At 36.8% G+C, this 26,500-nt stretch overlaps 2 long non-coding RNA genes across 4 annotated transcripts in view; one reads left to right on the top strand and one right to left on the bottom strand.

Annotated features, from left to right (window-relative positions):
• The window catches only part of LOC129480323 (uncharacterized), a 52,973-nt gene extending 39,150 nt beyond the window's left edge, over nucleotides 1-13,823 (bottom strand). For all 3 annotated transcript variants that reach the window (XR_010120547.1, XR_010120545.1, XR_010120546.1), the window contains exons 1-3: nucleotides 13,584-13,823; nucleotides 12,532-12,669; nucleotides 7,150-7,205 (exon numbers count right to left, since the gene is read on the bottom strand). This is a non-coding gene — a long non-coding RNA (uncharacterized lncRNA). The remainder of the gene's footprint in view (nucleotides 1-7,149; nucleotides 7,206-12,531; nucleotides 12,670-13,583) is intronic.
• A 152-nt stretch (nucleotides 13,824-13,975) lies between these two features.
• LOC134736492 (uncharacterized) overlaps nucleotides 13,976-26,500 on the top strand; it is a 46,386-nt gene continuing 33,861 nt past the window's right edge. Inside the window, exon 1 of the long non-coding RNA XR_010120548.1 lies at nucleotides 13,976-14,086. This is a non-coding gene — a long non-coding RNA (uncharacterized lncRNA). The remainder of the gene's footprint in view (nucleotides 14,087-26,500) is intronic.

Genomic DNA, 26,500 nt, shown 5'->3' on the forward strand with positions numbered 1-26,500 from the left:
TGATTCATGAATACAATGTGGAATAATTAAATCAAACTAGTTAAATCATCCATTTCCTCAAATACTTAACATTTTTTGGTAGTGAGAATGTTTGACATTGACTCTCAGCAACTTTGAAATGTAGAATACACCATTATCTGGCAACAAAAGCCAAAATTGACAAATGGGATCTAATTAAACTAAAGAGCTTCTGCACAGCAAAAGAAACTACCATCAGAGTGAACAGGCAACCTACAGAATGGGAGAAAATTTTTGCAACCTACTCATCTGACAAAGGGCTAATATCCAGAATCTACAATGAACTCAAACAAATTTACAAGAAAAAAACAAACAACCCCATCAAAAAGTGGGCAAAGGACATGAACAGACACTTCTCAAAAGAAGACATTTATGCAGCCAAAAAACACATGAAGAAATGCTCCTCATCACTGGCCATCAGAGAAATGCAAATCAAAACCACAGTGAGATACCATCTCACACCAGTTAGAATGGCCATCATTAAAAAATCAAGAAACAACAGGTGCTGGAGAGGATGTGGAGATACAGGAACACTTTTACACTGTTGGTGGGACTGTAAACTAGTTCAACCATTGTGGAAGTCAGTGTGGCGATTCCTCAGGGATCTAGAACTAGAAATACCATTTGACCCAGCCATCCCATTACTGGGTATATACCCAAAGGACTATAAATCGTGCTGCTATAAAGACACATGCACATGTATGTTTATTGCGGCACTATTCACAATAGCAAAGAGTTGGAACCAACCCAAATGTCCAACAACAATAGACTGGATTAAGAAAATGTGGCACATATACACCATGGAATACTATGCAGCCATAAAAAATGATGAGTTCGTGTCCTTTGTAGGGACATGGATGAAGCTGGAAACCATCATTCTCAGTAAACTATCTCAAGGACAAAAAACCAAACACCGCATGTTCTCACTCATAGGTGGGGATTGAACAATGAGAACACATGGACACAGGAAGGGGAACATCACACTCCGGGGACTGTTGTGGGGTGGGGGGAGGGGGGAGGGACAGCATTAGGAGATATACCTAATGCTAAATGACGAGTTAATGGGTGCAGGAAATCAACATGGCACATGGATACATATGTAACAAACCTGCACATTGTGCACATGTACCCTAAAACCTAAAGTATAATTAAAAAAAAAAAAATAGAAAAAAAAAACAAGTAAAAAAAAAAAAATACACCATTATCAACTATTAGTATATCCACCACACTGTGCAATAGATATTTTAAAAAACCCATATTGATCATCATTTCCACATTATCCCATCCCTCAACTTCCATAACTACTTTCTACTCTCTTCTATGTGTTCAGCTCTTTTAAGATCCCATATATAGTCGAGAACACGTAGTATTTGTCTTTCTGGGCCTGTCATATTTCAGTTAGCATAATGTTCTCCAATTGCATACATGCAAATAACAACATTTCCTTCTTTCATAAGGCTGAAGAGTATTCCATTGTGTATATAAACCACATTTTCCTTATCTATCTGTTGATGGACAATTAAATTGATTCTATGACTTGGCTGCTGCAGTGAACATGGGAGTGCACACACCTCCTCAACAAACTTATTTCAAATCTTTGGGTAAATACCTAGAAATATGATTTTTGCCTCATATAATTCTATTTTTAGTTTTTTAAGGAATTTCCATATGGTTTCCCAAAATGGTTATACCAATTTACATTCCCAACAACAGTGTACAAGGGTTTCCTTTTCTCCACATTCTTACCCTTGTTATTGTTCGTCTTTTTGATAATAGCCATTCTGACAGATGTAAGATGATATTCCATTCTGATTTTAATTTGCACTTCCCTGATGATTAGTGATGTTGAGTATTTTTTCATGTATCTGTTGGCCATTTGTCTTCCTTTAAGATGTGCTTATTTAGGCCCCTTGCCCATTTTTAAATTGGGCTTTTTGTCTTCTTGCTATTGAGTTGTTTGATCTCCTTATATATTTTGAATATTGACATTTTATCAGATGTATGGCTTGCAGATATTTTCTTCCAATCCATAGGTTGTTTCCCTATATTAATTGTTTCCTTTGCTGTGCAGAAGCTTCCTAGTTTGATATAACTCCATTTGTCTATTTTGCTTTTGTTACATGTTCTTTTGGTGTCAAATCCAAAAAATCATCGCTAAGACAAATGTTGTATAGTTTCCCCCTGTGTTTTGTCTAGTAGTTTTACAGTTTCTGGTCTTCAGTTTAAGTTCTTAATCCATTTTTAGTTCATTTATGGTGTGAGATAAGGGTCCAATATTGTTCATGTGGATATCTAGTTTTTTCACCACCATATGTTGAAGAGACTGTCCTTTTTCCACCATGTATTATTGGCAGGTTTGTTGAAAATCAATCAACTGTGCATGCATTGGTTTATTTCTGGGCTCTCTTCAACCAGTCTGCTGGTTGATATGTCTTTTTTTTTTTTCTAGCATCATGCTGTTTTAATTACTAGAGAACTCCCTAGTATTGTTTAAAATCAGCTAGTGTGACACCTCCAGCTTTGTTCTTTTTGCTCATGATTGCCTTTGCTATTCAAGGTTTGTTACCATTCTATATGAATTTTAGCATTGTTTTTTCTATTTCTATGAAAAATAAAATAGAAATTTTTATAGTAATTACATTGAATCTGTAAATCACTTTGGGTAGAATGAATATTTTAACAATATTAATTATTTCAATCCACAAACATAGGATGTCTTTCCATCTATTTGGGTCTTCTTCAATTTCTTTCATCAATGTTTTAAACTTTTCAGTGTACACATCTTTTACTTCCTTCATTAAATTTATTGCTAGGTATGTTAATTTTTGTCATTGTTATAAAAGGGATTGTTTTCTTTCTTTTTCAGATAGTTTGTTATTAGCATGCAAAAATTTGACTAGTTTTTGCATGTTGATTTTTGTATCTTACCACTTTAATGTATTTGTTCATTAATTCTAACAGGTTTTTTTTTTAATTTAGTCTGTAGGGTTTCCTATATATATGATTGTGTCATCAGCAAACAGTGACCATTTTACTTCTTACTTTCCTAATTATATGTATTTTATTTTCATCTCTTGTCTAATTGCTCTGGCAAGGACTTCCAATACTATGTTGAACGTAAGTGCCAAGAGTGAGCATCCTTGTCTTGTTCCAGATCTTAGAGGCAAGACTTTCACTTTTTCTCCATTAAGTATGATGTTAACTGTGGACTTCTCCTACATGGCCTTTATTGTGTTGCGGTACATTCCTTTTGCACCTAATTTGATGAGTGTTTTTATCATAAAGAAGATGTTGAATTTTATCAAATACCTTTTCTATATCTAATGAGATGATTACATGGTGTTTTGGCCTTCATTCTGTTAATGTAATGTATCATATTCATTGGCTTGAGTATGGTGAGCCATTCTTGCATATCAGGGATAAATCCCACTTGATCATAATGGATGGTCCTTTAAATATATTGTTCAATTTGGTTTGCTAACATTTTGTTGAGGGTTTTTGCAATGATGTTCATCAAGGATACTGGCCTGTAATTTTCTTTTCTTGTAATGTCCTTGTCTGGCTCTGGTATCAGGGTAATGCTGACTTCGTGAAGAGCTTGGAAATGTTCCCTCCTCTTCAGTTTTTTGGAAGAGTTTGAGAAGGATTGGTATTAGTTCTTCATTAAACATTTGGTAGAATTCAGCCATGAGGCCATGAGATCTTGTGATTTTCTTTGACGTAAGACTTTCTTGTTACTGATATAATCTCCATACTGACATAGCGAGACTCTGTCAAAAAAAAAAAAAATCTTAGAAAAAACTAGGTCAAAATTCATATGGAACCAAAAAGACCCCAAATAGCCAAGTCAATTCTAAGCAAAAAGAGCAAAGCTGGAGACATCATGTTAACTGACTTCAAACTATATGACAAGGCAACAGTAACAAAAACAGCATGGTACTGATACAAAAACAGGCACATAGACCAGCAGAACATATTAGAGATTCTAGAAAGAATGCCACACACACCCATCCATCCACAAAGCTGACCAAAACAAGCAGTGGAGAAAGGACTCCCTATTCAATAAATGCTGCCGGGATAACTGGCTAGTTACATGTGGAAGATTGAAAATGGACTCCTTCCTTACACTATATACAAAAATCAACTCAAGATGGATTAAAGACTTACATGTAATACTAAAACTATAAAATTCCTGGAAGATAACCTAGAAAATTTCATTCTGGGGCAAGGACCTGGCAACGATTTAATAATGACACCAAAAGAAGTTGCAACAAAAATAAAAATTTGACAAATGAGACCTAATCAAAGAGCTTCTGCATAGCAAAAGAAACTTATCAACAGAGTAATTAGACAACCTATAAAGTGGGAAAAAATTTTTGTGCACTGTATTTCTGACAAAGGTTTGATATCTAGAATCTATAAGGAACTTAAATTTACAAGCAAAAAAGAAACAACCTCATTAAAAAGTAGTCAAAAGACATGAACGGACACTTTTCAAAAGAAGACATACATGTGGCCAACAAGCATGTTAAAAAATTCTCAACATCAAAATTAGAGAAATGCAAATCAAAACAACAATGAGATACCATCTCACATCTGTCAGTATGTCTATTATTGAAAAGAAAAAAAAATGGCTGGGCATGGTGGCTCATGCCTGTAATCCCAGCACTTTGGGAGGCCGAGGTGGGCGGATCACAAGGTCAGAAGATCGAGACCGTCTTGGCTAACACTGTGAAACCCTGTCTCTACTAAAAACACGAAAAATTAGCCTGGCATGGTGGTGGGCACCTGTAGCCCCAGCTACCAGGAGGCTGAGGCAGGAGAATGGCATGAACCTTGGAGGCAGAGCTTGCAGTGAGCCGAGATCATGCCACTGCACTCCAGCCTGGGTGACAGAGCAAGACTCCATCTCAAAAAAAAAAGAAAAAATAGATAGTGGCGAGGGTCGAGGTTGTGGAGAAAAGAGAACACTTATACACTGCTGGTAGGAGTGTAAACTAGCTCAGTCATTGTGGAAAGCAGTGTGGCCATTTCTCAAAGAACTTAAATCAGAATTACCATTTGACCCAGCAATCTCATTATTGGTTATATACTCAAAGGAATATAATTACTCCTGCTATAAAGGCACATGCATGCGTATGTTCAGTAGGGCACTGTTCACAATAGCAAAGACATGGAATCAATCTAAATTCCCATCAATGGTAGATTGGATAAAGAAAATGTCACACATATAAACCATGGAATACTATGCAGCCATATAAAAGAAGGAGATCATTTTCTTTGCAGCAACATGGATGGAGCTGGACACCATTATTCTGATCAAACTAACACAGGAACAGAAAACCAAATACCATATGTTCTCACTTATCAAGTGGGAACTAAAAAATTAGAACACACAGGCACAAATAGGGAAACAGCAGACACTGGGGCCTACTTGAGGTTGGAGGATAGGAAGAAAGAGAGGATTTTAAAAATACCTATCACGTACTATACTTACTACCTGTGTGACTAAATAATCTGCACACTAAACTCCTGTGACATGCAGTTTACCTGTATGACAACCTGCACATGTACTCCTAAACCTAAAAGTTAAAAAAGTTTAGTTTCATGGATGTATTGTTTTACTAGTTTCCATGTTATGTATTTCTTCTCTCCATGTTATTTATTACAGCCTTCCTCATGCTAATTTTGAGCTTTGTTCTTCTTTTTCTAGTTTCTTGAGGTATAATATTCAGTTGTTTGTGATCTTTCTGTTTGGCTTTAGTTTTTTTTTTATCTAGATATTTATTGCTATAAACTTTCCTCTTATAACTGCTTTTCCTGTATCCCATAAATTTGGTTTGTTTTGTTTCCATTTTTGTTTATCTCAAGATATTTAAAATTTTTCTTTTAATTTCTTTGTTGACCCATTGATTGTTCTGGAGTATTTTGTTTAACGTCCATGTATTTGTAGTTTTTCCAAAATTCCTCTTACTGATTTTTAGTTTTAGGCTATTGTAGTCAAAAATGATATTCAATATAATTTCAGTCTTCTCGAATTTGTTGAGGCTGTTTTTTGTGCCCTCACATGTGTTCTATTCTGGAGAATGTTCTGTTTGTTCTTGAGAATAATATCTATTCTGTTGTTACCGCATGGACTGTTTCATATAGGTCTGTTACATCCATTTAATTTAAAGTGCTGTTCAAGTCTAATATTTAGTTATCATTTTTCTGTTCAGATGGTCTTTTCATTGTTGAAAGTGAGGTATTGAAGTCTCCTATTATTGAATTGCAATCTGTCTCTTCAAATTTTTTACTATTTGTTTTATATATTTATGTGTGCTAATGTTGAATGAAGGTATTTTTACAATTGCCTTATTCTCTTAAGGATTTGGCTTATTTATCATTATATAATGCCCTTCTTTTGATGGTTTTTGACATAAAGTCTGTTTTATTTGGTTGCTACTCTTGCTGTCTTGTGGTTTCTATTTACATGGAATGTCTTTTGCCATCCCTTCACTTTTACTCTATGTGTGTCCTTAAAATTGAGGTGGGTCTCTTGTAGTCAAGACATAACTGGGTCCTGTTTCTTATTCATTCTGTCTCTCTTTCTTTCTATTGGAGAATTTAACTTATTTACATTTAAGATAATTATTGATAGGTAAGAACTTATTACTGCCATTTTCTTGTTTTCTCGTCGTTTTATTAAGAATTTGTTTCTTCCTCTCTTTCTGTCTTTCTTTGTGATTTGATGGTTTTCAATAGTAGTATGCTTTGAATATTTTCTAGTTTTGTTTTGTGCTTCTGTTGAAGATTTTTGCTTTGTAGTTACCATGCAGCTTACATGGAACATCTCATATGTATGACAGCCTATTTCAAGCTGATAACAACTTAACTTTGATGACTTAACTAACTTTGATACAACAGTAGTACATTTTACTCCCTGTTTTCATTTAAACTCTTTGAATTTCTTTAATAACTCATTGGTAGCTACTGTTTTCAACAGCCACCGGAGGCCCATATAGGAGAGCACCAGCAGGGGATCCACCTGCACGAGTCTCCTCTAGGTGGTCTTACTGTTAGGGATTGGATTGCAGGTGCAGTTTAATGACACAATCAGAATGCAATAGTTTAAAAGTTTTTCATACTCACATATCCTGGGGGGTACATAGCATGCCCTCTCTACGCAAACACACACAGGCCAGGGGCTGCAAGAAGAGAGAGAGAGAAGGGACTTTTGGGTCAATTCCTTTATTGGACCCACAGAATTATCCAAATTTCCTGTGGAGAGCTTTAATCAGTAGGTTTAAAACAAATAGGCACTAATTTCAGGAGGTTACATTGTGAATGAGAGGTGATCACTTTAAGTTCCTGAGCAAATGTCTAAATGGTCCATTTAAAGGAAGTGGGAGAAAAGCAGGTAGCCTGGCCTGCTAGATGGGAGAGATGCTTCTATGTTTTTATATCTTGTCATTGACTAGAGCCATTCAAGTGGGATACAGTATTGAAAACAGGGTCAAGGTGGCCTGAACCCTGCTTCTAGTATTAATAAATTTATATTTTAAAAGGAATATACTGAAGCAATATAAAATCATTAACATTCAGTACAATTTATCTCATGATGTCTTAGAATCATACTCAAAAAGTAAGGCAGTTGGAGTTGAGTGGTGGAGATCTATTGACTGTAAGGGAAAAGAGTAGTTGTGGTGGTTGTGTGTGGAGACACAGGGCAAGAGACTGGAATAGAAAGCTGGAGGTAGGTGGTAGAGAAAGACATCAGAGAGTGGGTAAGTCCTCTCCTCAGGGAGTTAAAGGGTTTAATGACATAGAATTGGTGCCTCTTGAGGAAAGCAATAATCTCCATTAATTTTAGTAACCTGTACCAGAATTCTCTTTAGGTATAGAAGTGTGAGGGTATATATTTGACCACAGAAAAAGAAGTATACCGGGATCACAGGATAAGCGGACAGTGAATTTAGAAGGATATGTAAAAATGTGCTGGGTCCATTTTCCGCCTTAGGAAAGGCAGTCTGTGAGCATCCCTTGGTGGAGGTTTAGTGTAAAGAGTGAAGTCATCTACAACATCGAGGTCTTGGGTTAGGATGATGTCATCTGAGGTAATGTCATCTCAGTGGAGAGATTTTGGGTCAGGTCAATGTCATCTGGAATGTTGGACTGGGTATTCTTTTCAAGTGGGTACCCATTTGTGTTAATGTAGGACACAGTATTTAGCATAATTGTCTGAAACAATCATTTGCTGAAGGATTTGGATGTCTGGTTGTAAACCAATAAAAGTACCCAAACCAGTAGTAGTAATAAGACCAATAATCAATAGAATAATGTGCAGCTTCCCCTGACAAGGTTTCGTTCAGGGTGAAAGTTTAGGTTTAAATGGGTCCCTGGTTATATGAATAGATAAGTGGTCTGTGGGACAATCTATTGTAATGAATCCTAGGAGAATATGAGTCCTCCATCTGGCTTCCAGTGTTAGTGGGAAGGGAGCAAGATCAAAAATGTATATAAAAGTAGTTAAGGCCTGGGACAAACTGGAGAACCTTAGTTTATTTGTTGTCGTGGAATTTGAAAAGAAAATAAGTTTTTTGAGGGCATCATTGTGTCTCTCAATTAAAGCAGTTATGTGGGAGCTATCAAGAATGTGAAAGTTCTATTGAATGTCTTTTTCAAGAACCTAGCAAGATATATTTTAATAAGTGAAATTTGTGCCTTTTTTTAGTAGTAGTAATGCTTGTAACTTTGAAGGGAATAAGAAATATCCCAGCAAAGCCTTAAACTGTGGCCTCAGAACATATGGATATTTGTAATTTTGATTTATTCTTTGGGTATCTATAAATCAAGAAATTCCCAGAGGTTTTGTTTGGTTTGTCTTTGTTTTTTGTCTTAAAGGGGACAATTTTTAAGCAATGGCCTAATAGCTTATAATAAATGTAAAGATGAAACCATTTGTTGACCAGGGCATCTAGTGCAAACACAATGGCCTGAAGTTTGGCTAAGTGCATTGTTTCTTGGTCTTCATCATTTATTAGGGACTGATATGGTTTGAATGTTTGTCCCCTCCAAATCTCATGTTGAAATGTGATTCCCAATGTTGGAGGTGGGGTCTGGTGGAAGATGATTGTATGATGGGAACAGATCCCTCATGAATGGCTTAGCATAATCCCTTTGGTAATGACTGAGTTCTCCCCTTAGTTAGTTCACATGAAATCTGGTTGTTTAAAAGAGTTTGGGACCTCCCCCTTGTCTCTCTTGCTCCTGCTCTCACCATGTGACATTTTGGGTCCCCATCACCTCTGCCATTATTGTAAGCTTCCTGATGCCTCACCAGAAGTAGATGCCAGCACCATGCTTAATGTACAGCCTCCAAAACCATGAACTAAAATAAAACCTCTTTTCTTTATAAATTACCCAGCATCAGGTATTCCTTTATAACAAGGCAAAAATAGCCTAACACAGAAAATTGGTACCAAAAGCAGGATGTTACTATAAAGACAATGAAAGATGTGTAAGTGGCTTTGGAATTGGGTAAGAGGCAGGGGTTGGAAGAGTTTGGAGGGCCCAGAAGAAGACAGAAAGACGAATTAAAATGTGGAACTTTGGTTGTGACCAAAACGCTGATAGAAATATGGACAGTGAAGACCAGGCTGACAAGGTCTCAGATGGAAATGAGGAATTTATTGGGCATGTTATGCCCAACCCATGTTATGCCCAACCCATGTTATGCCCAACCCATGTTATGCCCTAGCAAAGAGCTTGGCTACATCGTGTTCACATCCTAGGGATCTGTGGAAAGCTGAACTTAAGAGTGATAACCTAGCATATCTGGTGGAAGAAATGTCTAAGCAGCAAAGTGTTTAAGACGTGGCCTAGCTGTTTCTAACAGCCTACAGTCAGATATAGTAATACAGAAATGACTTAAAGTTGAAACATATTTAAAAGGGAAGCAGAGTGTAAAAGTTTGAAAAATTTGCAGCCTGGTCCTGTGGTAACAAAATAATCCAAGCCGGCTGTGGAGCAACAACTAGCTAGAGAAATTACCATGACTAAAAAGGAGCCAAGTGCTAATATTCAAGATAATGGTAAAAAGGCCTCAAAGGCATTTCAGAAGTCTTCAAAACAGCCTCTACCACCATAGATTCAGATGCTTAGGAGGATAATGGTTTCAGGGGCTAGGCCTAGGGCACTGCTGCCCTGCTTAGCCCCAGGACACAGCTCGCCTCATCCTGGCCACTCCAGTTCCAGCCTTGGCTCAAGGGAGCCCAAGTGTAGCTCAGAATGAAGCTCCAGAGGGTGCAAACCATAAGTTTTGGCTGTTTCCACATGGTATTAAGTCTGCAGGTGTTCAGAATGCACGTGTGAAAGAGGTGCAGCAACTTCCCTGTAGGCTTCAGAGGATGTTTTGGAATGCCTGGGTGTCCAGACAGAAGCATGCTGCAGGGGCAGTCTCCACAGAGAATCCCTTCTGTGGCAGTTCCCAGAGGGAAATGTGAGGTTAGAGCCCCCACACAGAGTCCCCACCAGGCCAATGCTTAGTGGACCTGTGATAAGAGGGCCACCATCCTGCAGACCCCAGAATAATAGAGCCACTTGCAGCTTGCATCCTGAGCTGGAAAAACTATAGGTCATTAATTCCAACCTGTGAGAGCAGCCACAGAGTCTGCACCCTGCAACAGAGTTACCCAAGGACTTGGGAGCCCACCCTTTGTACCAGTGTGCCCTGGATGTGGGACATGGAGTCCAAGTTGATTATTTTGAAACTGTAAGATTCAATGACTGCCCTGCTGGGTTTTGGACTTACTTGGAGCCTGCTGCCCCCCATTCCTTTTTTTTTTGGCTGGTTTTTCCCTGTCGAAACAGGTATGTATAACCAACACCTGTACCACTATTGCATTTGGGAAGTAAATAACTTATTTTTTGATTTAATAGGCTCAGAGGTGGAAAGAGCTTGGCCTCAAGTCTTAGATAAGACTTTGGACCTTTGATTGAGTTAATGTTGGAATAAGTAAGGCCTTGGGAGACTGTTGAAAAGGGATGATTGTATTTTGAAGTGTGAGAAGGATATGAGATTTGGGGGGCCAGAGTCATAATGACTTGGCTTGGATGCATGTCCCCTCCAAATTTCATGTTGAAATGTGGTTTCCAACGTTGGAGGTGGGATCTGGTGGAAGGTGGCTGGATCATGGGGGTGGATCCCTCATGAGTAGCTTAGCATCATCCCCTTGGTGATAACTGAGTTCTCCCTCGGTTAGTTCATGCAAGATCTGGTTCTTTAAAAGAGTCTGGGACCTCCCCCTTCTCTCTCTTGCCATGTGACATGCTTGTTCCCCATTGCCTTCTGCCATGAGTGTAAGCTTCCTGAGCTTCAGCAGAAGCAGGTGCTAACACCATGCTTCATGTACAGCCTGCAGAACTATAGGCCAAAATAAAATCTCTTTTCTTTATAAATTACCCAGTCTTTATAGCGATGCAAAAAAATGTCCTAACACAGGGACATTGTGGCTAAGGGATGGAAAGAAGCAACATTCCACTAAGTACCATGATGTATGATGGTTAGCAGTGCTGTCCACATAGTTTGCCAACTCATTATCATTTAATCAGTTATTCCCAATGGGCTTCTCAGGTAGAGAAGGGGTATAGGGTAAGGATGACCTCCTCCAGGACCCTGGCATCTTTTAAGGGACTGAGGATCAGGGAAGCCACCCCTCCTTCAGGTAGCATACACCAGAAGGCCCAGGTTTGGCTCTTCTTAGAGAGGCCTTGGTAGCTATGCCAAGTTTGTAGGGTGCCATTTCTATTACTTAAAGCATAATGAGCAGTTGGGTATGGAGAATCACAGATTTAGGGTTTGTGAAAGTCTCTATTTTCAAGAGATCCCTGTTGGTAGCCAGGCACTTGTTGTTTTAGTGGTGTATAGCATAAAGCCAAGAGGGGCAATATCTTGCATAAGAAGCCCTGGGGCAACCAATGGCAGTTATCAGTGGTCCAAGGACTCCTGGAAGCAAGTTTTCATTTTTTTTCTTTTTATTTTTTGAGATGGATTTTCACTCTGTCACCCAGGCTGGAGTGCAGTGGCACGATCTTGGCTCACTGCAGCCTCTGTCTCCCAGGTTCAAGAAATTCTCCTGCCTCAGCCCCCCAAGTAGCTGGGACTACAGGTGCATGCCACCACACCTGGCTAATTTTTGTATTTTTCATAGGGATTGGGTTTCACCATGTTGGCCAGGCTGATCTTGAACTCCTGACCGCAAATGATCCACCCGCCTCAGCCTCCCAAAGTGCTGGGGTTATAGGCATGAGCCACCGCACCAGGCCAAAAGGTTTTCAAAGCCTCTACAGTGAAGGAGTTTTTTGAGGACACTCACAGGAGTGCCTATTGATTTTAATTTAGAAGTAAAATTTGTAATTGAGGAATATGTTGCCACCAAAAATCAGAAGTACTAAGAAATATAGGACTTAACTGATCTTAATGGTTGTATACAATGAATCTCCTTGGATGAGGATATTAATGTAATGTCGTACCTGTGTTCCTGGAGAAAGTGGATGCCATTAAGATCTTGTTTGCAAATATTGTATGTGATGACAAAGCTGTTGGGAAGTATCCCATGGGTAACCCAGAAAGGTGTATTGTACTTCTTCAAAGGCAGAGGCAAACTGCAGCTGTGAAAGGATGTAGAAATAGAAACTGAATGGAACAGGTTAGCCAAATCTGTAAGAGCAAACTATGTACCAGATGTTGATTGGGTTGAATCAACAATGTTAATAATATTAGTTATTGAGTATAGGGGTTCTCATGAATAGGACCACAGTATTAAGGTTGTAGTAGTCTATAGTATGGCACCGTGTGTGTGTGTGTGTGTGTGTGTGTGTGTGTGTGTGTGTGTATTCAGATTTGGGAACAGGGAAAGATTGGCTGCTAAATGGAAAAGCAGTAGGGAGAATTATCCTTTTAGTAATTAGGTTTTATATACTTAGTTTTAATCCTTGAGGAGCCCATTTCAACTTACATTGGACCATATTGACTATTAACTGGGGGGGTTATGGGGTCCCATTTTATCAATCCAATTTGTAAGTGCCAAAAACTTACTTTAATTTAAATTTATTACATACTGTGTCAGAGAATCTAAGTCCAACATAGAATATTTTATAGCAGTGGGGTATATGATTACAGGAAGTGTAGGCATGGCCATAGTTAAATTGAGGAATACTCATTTTTGTATTTTATACAGGCAAAATATAGAAGTACAATATTTAAATTTAGTGGGACCCCCAGATGTAACTATGGTTTGAGTCCCAGTATTAATTAAGCCCATGCATTTTGGTCAATTAGTGCATTTTAGCAAATGTTAAAAGTTAAGTTAGAATCTCTGTTATGGAGACACAAAAGCCAATCAGTGCCCTTTATCATTTTTGTTATTAACAAAAATTCTTTAGTATATGAATTTTGACTTTCCAATGAAATCAAATTATGGGAAATACATATACAATTTATTTATTATATGTTTATATTGAAATATTGTGTTTGCATATATATGTATTAATGTTCTATATATAAAGGTAATTAAATTAATTACCTTTTATTTTCCTCACATCTTCTTCACCAACACAGTGAAGCCCAGTGTCATGTCACACTTTCCAACTATTACTGAGGGGTCATTGCTGGTTTCCTGAAACCTGGTGGCACCTGTCTATAACCTGTGAAATGGTGGTAGAGCTCCACCATCCTGGCCAGCTCACTCTAGCAAGATACTAGGACTTCACCATTTATAATCAATACAGTACTGACTGCTACAGAAATCCCAGGGCACTGGAACAGTGTACCTGCCACAAGGAGCAACACACATTCAAATAGTGGCCTGATGCATAGGGTCCTTTGAGATCCCAAGAAAAGCTGATGATGTCACAAAGGAAAACACACCCTGATTATATTGGGACTTGCTCTCTGACAGCTTCAAAAGAACTTTAAGGGCTCATAGAGCTGTCTACAGCCACACAATTTCAAGCAAATCCCCAAGGCAACACCTGAGAGCAGAAGTAGGCACCAGTGTGAAATAGCTTGATTGAATACTGATAAGTAGTAGTGCCATCAGATACCAACTGGACCATCTGATACGGAAAATAAGTCATCTATTCCCAGTGGGCAGACAATGATATTGTATCCAAGCTTTGACTATCATCATACCTTCTACATCAATTGTTTTGGATAAAACTCTTTGAGTTGATAGCTGTTGTTTTCAGCAACTACCAGATGTCCAGACAGAAGAGCATCACCCAGGGATTCACCTGCATGAGTCTCCTTTGGGTGGCTTCACAGTCAGAGGTCAGATTGCAGGTGTGGCTTCAGTGACACAACCACTGTATAATAGTTTAAGAGATTTTAGTACTCACAGACCCTGGAGGCTATATGGCATGTCAGGAAGCCATACCCACATTGGGGTCAGGGGGCTCTGGTAGAGAGAAAGAGAAGAGACCCATGTGTCAATGCGTTTATTGGGTCCAGGGCATTATCCAAACAGTTTTCCTGTAGGGAAACCACCAGCTGTAACTGATGGTTTTAAAGCAAGCAGTCATTATTTCCAGGAGGTTACGCTGTGACTGGAAGGTAGACACTTAGAATTCACAGGCAAATGTCTGAATGGTCTATCCAAAATAAGTGAGAGAAAAGCTGGGAGCCCAGCCTACTACATGGGAGAGATGCCTCTAAGTTTTTATCTCTGGTCACTGGCTGGAACCATTTAGGTGAGTATAGTATAGGAAACTGTGCCAAGTGTGACTGGGCCCTATTTCTGGTAATAAAAAGTTAAACTTACATTTAAAAATGGATGCTAAGGCAACAGAAAGTTATACGTACTCTACACTCTCCACCCTCCACACACATATTTTATGTTTTTGATGTCAAAATTTACATCATTTTATAATGTATATCTCTTGGCAATTTATCTTACCTACAATTTTTATTAATAGTTTTACACACCATCATTACAGAACTATAGTATTTTGAATATGGCTCTGCTCTACATGTACCATTGAGTTTTGTGATTTACTATGCTTCATGTTATTAATTAGCAGCCTTTTGTTTCAGTTTAAACAGCTCCATTTAGCAATTCCTATAAGGCAAGTATAGTGATGATGAACTCTTTAAGCTTGGGTGTCTGTGTAAGAAAATTTTTATTACTGTCTCAATATGGAAAAATAGTTTTACTGGATAAAGTATTTTTGGTTAGCAGTTCCTCCCACCCCCTTCAAAACTTTGGCTATATCATTCCATTCTCTCCTGACCTTCAGGATTTCTGCTGAGAAATCCACTGATCCACTGATAGTCATATTGACACTTTTATATTTGATGTATCTCTTACATCTTGCTGCTCCCACATTTTTATATATGTTTAATTTTTGATAGTTTCATTATTATGTGTTTTAATGTACTCAATTTGAGATGAATTTAATTGGAGCTCTCTCTGCTTCCTGTACCTGGGTGTTGGCATCTATCCCCATATTAGGAAAGTCATTATTTATTTAAATATGGTTTCTGGCCTTTTTTCTCTTTCTTCTCATCCTTATGCAAAGGTTTGGTCTCTTGATTGTCCCATAATTCCTGTAAGCTTTCTCCATTCTTTTTTATTCTTTTGTCTGTTTGCTCTTCTAAATGAATAATTTCAGATGTTCTTTCTTTCAGCTCTGATTTTTTTCTTCTGCTTGTTTGAATCTGCTATTGAAGTTTTCTGTTAATTTTTTTTTTGTTCAATCATTGCATTCTTCATCACTAGAATTTCTATCTGGTTCTTTTTTATTGTCTCTATTTCTTTGTCAGTCTTATTGCTGTTTCCATGAATTGTTTTCTAAATTTCATTAAATTTTCTCTTCATATATTCTTGTAGTCCACTGAACTTATTGATGAGTATTGTTCTGAATTATTTGCAAATCATTTCATAGATCTCCATTTTGTTGCAGTCCTTTATTTATTTATTTATAGCTGGAGTCTTGCTCTGTCGCCCAGGCAGGAGTGCAGTGGTGCGATCTCGACTAACTGCAACCTCTGCCTCCCAGATTCAAGCAATTCTCCTGCCTCAGTCTCCCAAGTAGCTAGGACTACAGAATCCCACCACCACACCTGGCTAATTTTTGTATTTTTAGTAGAGTCAGGGTTTCACCATGTTGGCCAGGCTGGTCTCAATCTCCCAACCTCAAGTGATCCACCTGCCTCAGCCTCCCAAGTGCTGGGATTACAGGCACGAGCCACCGTGCTCGGCCATTACTGAAGCTTTAGTAGTTTCTTTTGAAAATGTCATGATTACATGATTCTTGGTAATTCTTGCATTCTTGTGCTGTTGTCTGTGCATTTGAGGAGACAGCTTCCCCTCTGGCCCTTTCAGGTGTTCTTTGGCAGGAATAGACCTTCACTATTTAGTCTAGTCTCTGATTCTGGAAGGGCCAGCTTAACAATCCCAGGCAGGCAGAGCTTGTTTTGAGTTCTTTAGCTGACTAGGATGCTGCTTTCACTCTAATGTTGGATGGGGCTGCTGCTATCTGGTGAGACCACTACCTGGGCTCTGCTATGAGGCAAAGTTACTGGCTGGGTACTACAATGGCTTTTGGTCAGGTAAGTTACAAGATATATTCCCTGGACAGGCAATTCAGTTATTTGGGATCTATATTTGAGTGGGTCTGTAGGATTGGCTTCAAGTTTAGGTGTCAGTGCTACTCAGGACAGGTAGGAACAGAGGCTATGCTCCTTACAAATGTGTGACTAAGGATTGCCTCCCTGTCTGGGTGGAGCCATGGAGTGGGCTTTTCTATGAGCTGACTAGCTGACCTCTCCCAGGTCAAGCCCATTTAGCTCCTTTGCTTTTCTTAAATCCATGGAGGTGAGAGTCTCCCTGCTTGGGAAAGGTCATTGTGTAGATTTTTTTTTTGGTTAAATGGAGCTCTGCTTAACTTCCTAGGTCAAGCAGAACTAGTCTCTCTGTTTCTCTAAAATACATGAAATGGGAATCTCCCTGCCTGGGTAAGGTCATTGAATGAAATTGCAGCTGAGTGGAGTTGATGCTTGACTTCCAAGGTCAAGCCAGTCTAGCCCCTTCACTTCTCTGAAATCCACTGAGGCCGAAGTCTTTTTGCCTATGCAGGGTCGCTGGGTGGTTTTTATGGCTAGATGGAGCTGCTGCTTGACTTTCTGGATCAAGACAGTCTAGTCTCTTTGCTTCTCTAAAATGGGAGGAGGCTAGCATCTCCCTGACTGGGTGGGACCATTGGAGTAGGCTCTGAGGTGGGCAAGGAGAATAACAGTCTAGAAACTCAAACTAGCTTGAACTTCCCACCATGCTTCTCAAGGCAACCAGCTCAGCTTTGTGGATGGGCTATAAGGTTGACTGATGTCTCTGATCAGGCTCCACAGCTGGCAACAGCACAGAGGCATTACCAAGATTCATGTGCTGGTAACTATGACTTATGCCTCCTTTCTTTATTTCTACCTGACCCCAGGCATTCTAGCTATATCATTTTCCCTAGTGTTCCCTGTGAGACTAGAGTGGGCTTGTAGTAAATAACTCAGAATGCTAGGAAAGCTGGATCACTACCTCTAGTTCTCTTTTCCCCCTGTAAAAACTGTGAGCCCAGGGAAATCCTCTCCCTCTGGCATCGTGCTAACTTGGGGGAGGAAAAAGGGCAGCACAGTCAGAGTGAGACCATGCTCCTTATCCTTCTAATTTAGATTTCATTCAGTTCTATGGACCACATAGGTGTCAAAGGCTTGTTTCTAAGTGTTGAGGTTTTCAAAACGATGTTCTAATCTGTGAATAGTTGTTTGCTGAACTTTCTGTGATGGGGGATTGAAGCCCGAGACTTTCACCATCTTGCCGATGTCTCCTGTCTTTTGTTTATTTTTATCTCTTACTTTCTACTTTAAATGGTAAAGTAATTAAAACTCTTACCTGTCCACCTGCCTCACTTTTACAATTCTATCATAAAGTATAAAGATGAGAAATCTTGGCTTTCAAAATACCTTCTAATATTTACAGAGCTGGAAGATTGTAAAAAATTCAGAGTGGCCATATTCATTAGAATTTTGCTCTCCAAGGCTACAGGAATGCATCAAGAAAATAAACCATAAATATGATACATTGTTGATCATTCAGCACTCAAAAGACTCTCTTCGAGGACTATACTTTAAAAATATACAGTTTTTCTACTAAAATAAAGTGAACTTAGAATTTGAAGGTGATGAACAGCAAACTCAGTGTCAATGTAATGAAATTTTGTCATATTATTTATTTTCTGGTTCCACAGCTTTAATACTCTTAGTAGTTATTTATATCTATTATATATATAATATATTATATATTAGTATATATAACACATATATAACATACATAACACATAAATGTTATATATATAACATATAACACATAAATGTTATATATATAACATATATAACACATAAATGTTATATATAACATAACACAAATGTTATATATATAACATATATAACACATAAATGTTATATATATAACATATAACACATAAATGTTATATATGTAACATATAACACATAAATGTTATATATATGACATATATAACACATGTCATATATATAACATATATAACATAAATGTCATATATATAACATATATAACATAAATGTCATAGATATAACATATAACACATAAATGTCATAGATATAACATATAACACATAAATGTCATATATAACATACATAACATAAATGTCATATATAACATATATAACATAAATATCATAACATATATAACATATAACTGTCATATAGAACCTATATAACATAACTCATAGAACATATATAACATAACTGTCATATAGAACATATATAACTGTCATATAGAACATATATAACTGTCATATATAACATATATAACGTAAAAAGTTATATATATAACATATATAACGTAAGAATGTTATATATATAACATATATAACGTAAGAATGTTATAAAAACATATATAACCTAAGAATGTTATATATGTAACATATATAACCTAAGAATGTGATATATGTAACATATATAACCTAAGAATGTGATATATGTAACATATATAACCTAAGAATGTGATATATGTAACATATATAACCTAAGAATGTGATATATGTAACATATATAACCTAAGAATGTGATATATGTAACATATATAACCTAAGAATGTGATATATGTAACATATATAGCGTAAGAATGTGATATATGTAACATATATAGCGTAAGAATGTGATATATGTAACATATATAGCGTAAGAATGTGATATATATAACATGTATTTACTTTTATTTGTATATTTTATTTGTATATTGTCATTTCCAATGAGAATGTTCCAAAAGTTAATATTTTAACTAAAAGCAAGTATTGAAAGGCTTGTACTAAATGTGAAATTTTACAAACAAACTCCATTTGCTTTTGTATAATATGTGTAAACAAACTATGATGCTTTTTATGAGCTGGTTATTTAAATATGTGGAAGTGAGCAAGTGTTATTGCTGATTCAAAAGAAGGCAAAGGCACTTGCTGTGTGGGAAGAAAATGTTGAAGGTATTTGTGAAGGAAAGAGTATGTCACCTAAATTAATGTGGTAGACTTGCTTCATAAGTCGTCTCCACCACTCTGCTCTACCACACTGCTGGAAAGAGTAGAGGTCAATATTCTACTCATTTAGAACATACAGGGCCTATTTATCCACTGTGGGACTCATATTTCTTCATGTAGTCAGGACACAATAAGACTCAGGTTAGAAACTTCTTTAAGAAATCAATTATTCAAGATACTATATCAGCCATTAAACTTAAACAAATATTTCAAAATCCTGCTTGCTGTCGTCAGTTAATGAATGCATGCCATGACTAGACTACATATACATCTACAGACTCAAGTTTCAGCACTGTCACATAGGCTCCTCACTCCCACTCAATAAATTGTTTCCTTCGTCATGTGTTTATTGAATCCTGCTTTCTTTTCTTTTATTTTTTTCCAAAATCCTTTTAAAAGGTACATGACATTTCTCTGCTCAATTAAACTTAATAACTAAAATTTTTTACTCAGAAGAGGTGCCATATTAAGTATGGTGGCCATGCTCACAAAAAAAAAAAAAGTGAGGAATATCAGACATAAGGAGGCACTGACAGTGTCTAAAGCAAACTTCAAGTGGTCAACATTTTGTTTCTGATTCTCTTTTTGTGGAAGGTAATAAAATACTACATGTACTTATCGTAATGTTTAAAGAGCTATTTTTGAAGATTTAGATTAATTTTTGCTACTTACAGAAATTATGATTGGGCATAAGAATTAAATGAATATTGAACAAATGGACTCTTCCTATCCTTGTGGGCCAATTTCCAACAGTATACATATTCTTGGTACTCTTTTGTTCCCATAGTTGCACAGAGTTATACTTTGGTTTTGTTGTTCAGGAAATAAGCTCATTCAGTGTACCCATATGGTGCCCTAGATTCTATTGAAAAGTCAATGAATTATGTTGGTGAATGACAGTGGACCACTTGATGCCCTCATTTTCTTTTCTATTATTTGCTTTGAGTTCATTTTTATTGCTGAATATTAAGTATCTGTATCTGCTTAGAATGGATGAGAATTATAGGAGCTGAGAATATGGTGGAAAAAGGCAAGAAACTGACTCAAACCTCACAGCTGGTGTGATGAGATTTGACCACCTGGGTTGCCCATTTTCTAATGCTTCACAGAGATCTATGTACGTTCGACCTTTTCTGCCAGTCTTTGCTTCAAAATCAAACTACTTCTTTAACAACTTTCTTTCAGATTAATTTTTTAAAATATTGAGTACCAATTATGTATGAAGCACTCTGATAGGTTTTTTTAATAAAAAATATTAAAAGAATGTAATTCATGTTTTCAAGGAGTTCAGGATCCTTGGGAAAATCACCATTAAATCAATACACTTAAATAAAAACTACTGTAACTGGTGGCATGTTATATGTGGAAGAGAAGAGATAAACGTGTCTAAGGAGGTTTGGGACAGAAGGGTTAAATAGAAAGAAAAACAAGTAATACTTTCTAAAAGAAGTGACATTGGAGGGGAGCCTTAAAAATTGTGATTGTACCTTCTTCTTAGCATATATCTAAAGGAATAGATATTGGTATGCCAAAGAGATACCTGCACTCCCATGTTCATTATTCATAATAGCCAAGGCATAGAAGCAACCCAAGAGTCCATCAACAGATTAATGGATAAAGAAAATGTGATACACACACACACACACACATACACACACACAAAATAAAAGGAAATTCTGTCATTTACAACAACATAGATGAAATTGGAGAGCATTCTGCTAAGTAAAATAAGCCAGGTACATAATGACAGATATTATACCATCTCACTTACATTGGAGTGTAAGAAAATCAACCTTCAAGAAACAAGGTAAAAAGGTGGTTACCATAGGTAGGGAAGGGATAGGTATAGGGGAGATGTTGATCAACAAGTACAAAATTTTAGTTAGACTGGAGGAATAAGTTTTAGTGATCTATTGCACTCTATGGTGACCACAGTTAATAAAAATGTGTTGTATATTTCAAAATTGCTAGAAGAGTAGATTTTTCTTCTTTTCACCACAAACAAAAAAATAGTTGGTGAAGAGATGGACATGTTAATTAACTTGACTTAATCTTCCTGAAATGTTTATATACATCAAAGTATCACACTATATCTTTCAAATATACATAATTGCCATTTGTCAATTAAAATATAATTTAAAAAAATTGTGATTGCAAAATATAATGTGAATTTGACACGTGAGATCTAGCAATCACTGCCTTTGCCTCCTCAACTAAAGGTACAATAATAAGGGCCAGAGTTTATCCTTCCATCCCATGCACTTTCAGTTGATATATGTATCAATTCCATGCATTGCTAGCAGGTTGGTTAGAATTTTTGTTGCCATGAATCCATCATCCCTGCTCTTCTTTCATTTCTTTGTGACAAAAGACTCAATTTCTATAAACATATTTTCACATATGTCTCTTTTTCTATCATTTTGTCATATTTTAGTCCCTTCCTTGATAATTCGTAAGTTCTCTAAATTCAGTGAAATGGTGCTCTCCAAAGCAAAACAACAAAGATAGCAGACCTGGAGCAAATCAAAGTTGGTTTCTCTTTTCCTCTATGATATAACATTAAAAAAAAAAAAATCTAGTGGGGTGCAGTAGCTCATGCCTGTAATCCCAGCACTTTGGGAGGCCGAGGCGGGCAGATCAGAAGGTCAGGAGTTCGAGACCAGCCTGGCCAATATGGTGAAACCCTGTGTCTACTAAAAATACAAAAATTAGCCAGGCATGGGGGCGTGTGCCTGTAGTCTCAGCTACTTGGGAGGTTGAGGTGGAACTCAGCAACTTACTTGGGAGGTTGAGGTGGAAGAATCACTTGAACCCGGGAGGCGGAGGTGGCAGTCAGCTAAGATCATGCCACTGCACTAGCCTGGGTGACAGAGTGAGATTCTGTCTCAGAAAAAAAACAAAACAAAACAAAAAAACTATGAGACAAGTCAACAAAAGGAGACCTCACAAAACCACCTAAAATGACTTGAAGAGTAGGGCCCTGTTTCTTCAGATTATTGAGGGAATACTATCATAGAAGAAAAAGCAGGAACTCTGAATACTGGGCATCTCTCCCACTATTTGTCCCTTGTGTTTTCATGTTCTATAATGCGGCCAAACCTTTGGCATCACCTGTATTCAAGTTACATTCATGCACTTGCCAATGTCCTCCCTTCAGGTAGAACAAAGGAGGCTAATTTAGTTGTCATGTGGAAACAAGGATGTGTAGAAGTGGAGGTACAGAATAGACAAGGAAGCATGGGTGTTTATGGAGAGCTTTCAGCAACAGGAAGCAGAGGGAATCAAGCAGAGCACAAATGTGTCAATCTGGAAGAGAATTGCCTCTGTATGTTCAGCAAACATTCATCACCTTCCCTCTCAGCTCACTCATTCTTCACTAATCACACCCTAGAAATTGACACTGTATCACTTTCATTAGTTGTACTTTCATTTGTCTAATTGTTCTCAACCCTCTCTTGGCATAAGAAACAGGATTATAGAATGACTATCCCTAGGAAAAGTAGATTCCACCTTCAGTAGCTTATTGAAAGGCTGATGATAATTTATTTTTATTGATCTCTTCCACAACATCATAGAAGGAACAGCCCACCACCTAGAAGAAGAAAGAGAGGCAATTTTTCTGTGATTTTAAATGTATAAAAAGAAAAAATATCCATTGTAGCATTGACTGTAAGCTGCACAGACAATAAATTGAAGATTGATTAAGCTCCAAGTGTTGCTGTGATTATTAACCAATAGCATCAGCAACTTACTGCTCTACTTTACATGTCATAAACAGAATAATAGTGAAAGATCAACAGGCACAACTACATGTGGTTATAATTTGTTCGGGTAATCTTAGAAATCTCATGAAAATGGAAGACAAAGCAGGTATTAGATAGTACAGAAATCTAGGTATTCCCATTTTAATTGTTCCTGTACCAGCAGAGTTTAATTTCAGATTGTAGCATTTTAGGATAGAGTTTGGTTCATTGTGTGTTCCAGTTTTAAAAGACAGAATTTTCTTATGTGGAAACCTGCCTGCAATTGCTGTAATTTTTTTCTATCTTTTATTGTAACTTTGAAAAAAAACACTTAATTTCACCACTTTTCACACCCTTTATTTTTCTGTCTACCAGAATAAATTTGAGCTGAATATTTAATCTACCCACTTTACCAAGCATTTTCAATCATCAAAAAGCTGATGTGAAGGTGCTGAATGTGATATGGAAAAACAGAATGAATCAGTAGAATTACCTAAAATTTATGTCTTTCTAAAGCAGAGAGGTCAGTTCTGATCTTTTTTACACTTCTTCATATTGCCTAATTCAGTACATGGAATATAACAGGTTCTCAGGATTTCTTGGTAAAATTGGATAAATATGAATATTCTTGTGTTACACAGAAACAGTAAATTATATTTGTCACCCACTTCTTACATCCTAGTCTCCAGGGAAGCAAGAGGCCATCCAGCCTTTCAGAATTAAGGCTTGAAAAGTAGATTTGCTAAGGTAAGTGTCAATAAGGCCAGTTACAGGATCCAAGTGTTTCAGAGTGTGAGACCTGGCCAGCAGTATAAGTGAAATTGTCTCTTCAAAGGGGAACAAAGCATAACAGAAAAAACACTACAGTGGGAGTTGACTAACAGAATTCTGTCTTATGTCACAGAGTGTCACATAATTGTTTGTATACTGGATAAATCTCAAGCTTGCTAGATCTCAATTTACTCATCTGTAAAGTAAAGCAAATTGAACCTAGAAATCTTCTATGTATGTCAAGGTGAATTTCCTTTTTACTAGCCTATTGCCTTTTATTTTGTAAACCAACATACATGAGAAATATAACAGAAGTCTTTAAAATGAACCTTTAATAATTATTTAATAATAATAATTGAAATAAAATCATGGCAGAAATTGGTCATCATATTTGGCTCCTTGACTAGGGCCTTGTCTTCATTATTCTTTTTTCTCTGCTTTGATGCTGTTAGAACGTGTGTGTATGTGCACGCCTGTGTGTGGTCCCACTTCAGCTGACGTGTGCTTGGCTTCTTGGATTTCTTCACAAGATCCAATGTGTTTGCTTGCACCAGCGCTTTCATGATTTCTTAGTGACAATTTCTTCTAATCTTCCAATGTCTTCCTTCCAGAGCTTGATTTCCCCAGTAAGCTCTTACATGTATCTGTAGTGTAATTCTTTTCATAAATTCTGAAAAATCCCTTACTCCATGGTTCTGTTCTCTTTGCTGAAAACTGGAGGATACAATGGCAGTAGGTATCATGTTAACCAGCAATTACAGTCTTTAACTTTTTTTGCATTATCTTTAGTCTCTAACTTCAATCTCTTTATTGCTATTTGACTTTGAACTTCCTTGATATACTGAATAAATGCAGGATGACTGCAGATCCATATACCTATTCTTTGCCAGGCAGAACACAGAGCCTTGACAACTGCTTCCTGCTGAAAAGAGTTCTTAGTCCATTCTACAAATAAGAAAATAGAATTAGGGGAGAAATAGAAATGTTTCTGGGCTGATCTCATTCTAAGACCATTTCCAAAACTGTCCCTAAGGAGAGGAAAGAGGCAGAAAAAAAAAATGGCTATGAGGTGCAATTACAGCAATTGTCCTTGAGATCTCTACACATTTTTACATTGATCCTTTCTTTTCTAAGGAAAATTAAGATGAAATGCAGAAAATAATTTTTAAAAAAACTAAAAAGTAGGCATGAAGGGAATATTTTACTACTGAAAATCAGTACAAATATATGTAAAACACATTTAAGAATAAAACAATCTATATTTTGATTTTTTATTGAAAATAGATTTCAAATTGTTGAATGACACAGAAGACATAATCACTGGTAACTGTGAGGGATGATCTGACTGTTAACTACTTTGAAAGGCACTCTTTGACCCCTGTGTCCTACTGTTTTTTTTAGCCCATTTCTAAATGGCAATGCCCTATCAAATGCTCAGATGCAAAATCTAGAGTTCAAATAATTGTCAGCACTCATCTGGACTCTTTTTTATTCTATCTTACATTTCTAAATCACATTATTTCATAACGTTAAACTCAAGCCAGATGAAATCCCTTGACAAAGGAATCGAACAAGTCCAAATTGATCTCTTAAGTGGATCAATAGAAACTTAACTGAAATGGATTGGGGATTTTATCAAACTTGATGTAGTAGAACACTAATAAGATCACTTCCAATTCACACATATAGAACTAAATTTTCAGCACAAATTGATCTGATTACTAAGGATGAATGGTCACCTTTAATAATGGATTAAGGCGGTAAAGACTTCTTTTATACAAAAATGCTTTTTTTTTTAAACTCTTGGAGAATGCTTTAACTTTTATTCTTATACCGAATTGTATTTGCTTCTTACATGGTTTGACTTACAGGTTTGACTTTAGAAACGTTTTAATTTTTGTAATTTTATCTTCTTTTTTAAGTCAGTAATATCTTCTGAAGTGTTTTCAAAAGAACAGTTTATTAATAGCCAGAAAAGCCATTATAATACAATGTACTGCTCCAATAAACCATAACATCTCTAAAAGCTGTTTGTATAATAATACAAATAATAGTAAATCTGTCAATGTGACAGAGAATTGCCTGTTTGAAATGTTTGCTTTGTCCATTTTGTGAATATTAATTTAATAATTTAGATACATGATACTTAGGAGATCCGTCACATGTTAGAATTTATTAAAATTCCTCATAAAATTTATGCATAAAAGTTTGCTGATAAATCTTCCACTGGATTGGTTTAAAAACTTAACACAGTGATGAATAAAGACTGAAGATTATATTTCTCTAAGAAACAAAAGCCCTAATATGCCTTCCAATCCACTTGAACTATTAGAAGACTCGTTTATCCTAACATTCATCTCTTCATTTCA

This window comes from Symphalangus syndactylus, chromosome 4 (assembly GCF_028878055.3).
Source record: "Symphalangus syndactylus isolate Jambi chromosome 4, NHGRI_mSymSyn1-v2.1_pri, whole genome shotgun sequence".
Classification (NCBI taxonomy): domain Eukaryota; kingdom Metazoa; phylum Chordata; class Mammalia; order Primates; family Hylobatidae; genus Symphalangus; species Symphalangus syndactylus.